This window comes from Cryptomeria japonica, chromosome 10 (genome assembly GCF_030272615.1).
Source record: "Cryptomeria japonica chromosome 10, Sugi_1.0, whole genome shotgun sequence".
Classification (NCBI taxonomy): Eukaryota; Viridiplantae; Streptophyta; class Pinopsida; order Cupressales; family Cupressaceae; genus Cryptomeria; species Cryptomeria japonica.
The window spans coordinates 197,148,977-197,152,586 of record NC_081414.1 but is presented as its reverse complement, the minus strand read 5'-3'; positions in this window follow the sequence as shown (position 1 = coordinate 197,152,586).

Genomic DNA, 3,610 nt, shown 5'->3' with positions numbered 1-3,610 from the left:
AGATGAAAGATGAAATCTTTATCACTCAGTCCAAATATGTCAAAGAGGTTTTGAAGACCTTTGGCATGGAAGATAGCAAACCAGTTGGTACACCGATGGTGATCAGTTGCAAATTATCAAAAGAGAATGATTCCACATTGGTTGATGAGAAGGAATACCGATCAATGATTGGTAAGTTGCATTATGTATGCTGGTATTTTGGTATGGTTTTGTCATTGATGTCAACACCTACTGAAAACAAGCACTTTGGAGATCCACCAACATTCACCAGCAAGCAAGTAACTATTGCACAGTTACTGGTATATGGTTCACCGACAGGATATAATGTTCACTGGTATTTGGAATGATATGGAAGACACTTGGTAATATCGAAAACATCATGTGGACACTTTGTTTTGAAGAATTAATCATTGGTGTATTCATATTTGCATATTTTCTTTTACCGGCAAATAGGTCCAGGTTATCTAGGGTTACACCGGCAAGTTTATCTTTTCTAAATCAGCATGGCATGCTATGGAGATGATTTATTATTGATGTAAATGCATTAAGCTGACATGTTTAATCGGCTATTACATCGGATATTATATTGTTTGTAAAATGATTTTATTGTAATATCTTGTAGAGCCAACCTACTAAAATTGGTCTTAGGGTATGGTATAAATGTAAGATCTTATTTGTAAGATCAAGTGTGGAATGCGAAAAAGAATTGAGTGAAGGTATATGCGAGATAAAGCAATGTTATACATGAAGACATCATTTGAAGGTGAAGCTAGGATTTTGTATAAGCATATCAACATTACATCGGTACTGAATCCAGCATATGAAGATGCTATTTTGTGCAGTACTTTCTTATTGGATTTAACCATCCAACTGTAGTCAGTGTGACTCCCATTTTGTGATTGAGCAGTGAGCTCTAGGCTATTGGCCTTTCTGCATGTGCAGACCCCATTTATGTACACTTACTATCTGCAGTAGTATCATCTGATTGTGGGTAAGGTTTCCCACCATGGTTTTTTCCCTTACAGGGTTTCCATGTACAAATATTGGTGTTATGTGTTGTGGATGACTTTATGTTTGTGTTTCATGTATTAATATTTACCGGTACAGCAGTTTACTATTAACACTGTCTACCGACATATTTAACTAGTTTACCAATATTAAGCATTAAGTTGGTTAATTGGTTTTTGGTTTGAATTTATTAGACAACTGATTCACCCCCCCCCCCCCCCCCTCTAAACTTGATGGAACCAACTATGGGATATGGAAGATCAGAATGGAGACACATCTAAATTGCATTGGTAAAGACATCTGGGAAGTTACAAAGAATGGTTATACTGCTACTATAGCTAGTCAGACTGCTCCAACTACCTTAGCCAAAGATGAAGAAAATGATTGCAAAGCAAGAGAAGCACTTTTGAGCGCATTATCGGATCAACAAATCATGGGATAATCAAATAGGTCTACTGCTAAAGCTATTTGGGATCATTTGGAAACACTAAATGAAGGAGATTCTACAGTCAAGATTGTAAAACTTGAAAGCTTTCGAGTCAGGTATGAACATCTAAAAATGGAAGAAGATGAAAGGATTTCTGCTTTTATGGAAAGAGTAAATGAAATTGTTTTGGGTATCAAATGTTGTGGAGGAACTTTTAGTGAGGATGAAATAGTTTCAAAAATCTTAAGAGGTTTTCCACCGGCATATAAAATGAAGGTTACTGCTATAAATGAGTTGAGAATAATGCCTAATACATCAATAACTAGGGATACATTGATTGGAAAACTTTCAGCCTTTGAAATTGAGGAATTTGGTAATGTTGCTACTATAAAAACTGATTTAGCCTTTAAAGCATCAACATCATCTGCTCCATCATTTGACAAATCAGAATGGAGAGCCTTTTATGCAAGAGAACTTGAAGAATCCAGAAAGGAGACTGAAGAGCTTGAAGAACTTGAACCACTATTTGCAAGAAAAATGCTAAAAAGCCCAACTGGAAGTAAGTATGAAAGTAAAGCACCCTTTAAATGTTTTAACTACAATAAGATTGGTCAGATGGCTTCAAGATGCCCTGATAGACATGCTAGACTAAGAGAAGAAGCTAGAAGAACATACAAGCCTAATTCTGAATATCAGAGATATAGATTTAAGAAGAACAAAGACAAATCTTGTTACATTGCTGATGAAGGTGTGACTGATGATTCTAATGAGGATCCAACAAACAATGGATGGGTTTTTGTTGCTATAACAGAAGATCAACCGGCACCTACTGCTCAACTGGTAGAACAAGCCCTAGCAGCTAAAGTTGAAATAAAGGATGAATGGATCATTGATTCGGGATGCTCACATCATATGATTGGAGACAAAGGTAAATTCTTAAACTTTCAAGAATACAATGGAGGTTTAGTAAGATTTGGAGATGACAAAGCCTGTTCAATCAAAGGTAAGGGTTCAATATCTCTTGATGGTAAGCATAACACTGATAATGTCTACTATGTTGAAGGATTAAAGCATAATCTTTTAAGTGTTGGTCAATTAGTTGAGAAGGGATTTCAATTACAATTTAAAAATGGAAAATAAAAAATCATGAATAGAACTGGTTTGGAAATTGCAACTGGTAATCAGACTAGAGGCAATATCTTTCATTTGAATAATAGTGAAAAGGCATGCTTGATTGCACATATAGATGAAAGTTGGTTATGGCATAAGAGACTATGTCATGTAAACTTTGATTGCATGGTAAAAATCAGTATTTCTAAGGCAATTAGAGATCTACCTAAAATTGTGAAACCTCAGAATACAATTTGTAAGGAATGTCAATTTGAAAAATCCAATAATACTCTTGATTTAATTCACACTGATTTATGTGGTCCAGCTAGAACTAAAAGCTTACAAAGTGATAGATATTTCGTGCTAATTATTGATGATTATTCTAGAATATGTTGGGTTACTTTTCTCAGAGAAAAATCAGAAGCACTTGGGAAGTTCAAACTGTTCAAAGCAATGGTTGAAAATGAAACCGGTAAGAAAATCAAATGTTTAAGATCAGATCAAGGAGGAGAATTCACATCTATGGACTTTAATACATTCTGTGAAGTGAATGGAATCAGAAGACAGTTATCAGCACCTCAGACACCACAGCAAAATGGAGTTGTTGAAAGGAAAAACAAAACTATCTTGGATGCAACAAGAAGTATGTTATCAGAAGCAAAGCTACCACGTGTATTGGAGAGAGGCAGTTAGCACTACTGTCTATACATTCAACAAAGTTCACATCAAAGGTGAAACCGGTAAGACCCCTCATGAACTATGGTTTGGTAATACTCCTACTCTTAAGTATTTCAAAATTTTTGGAAGTAAATGTTATATTAGAAGAGATGAGTATATTGGCAAATTTGATCCTAGAAGTGATGAAGGAATATTTCTTAGTTATTCATCTAAGAGAAAGGCATATAGATGTTTTAATAAGAGATTGCAGAAAATTGTTGAGAGTACAAATGTAAAGACTGATGAACAATTTAGAGGAACTTCAAGGTATATAGACTCTGAATCGGCAACAAAAATTGTGAAAAATGAACCTATACTGAATCCACCAGTACAGAATGAAGATCCAAT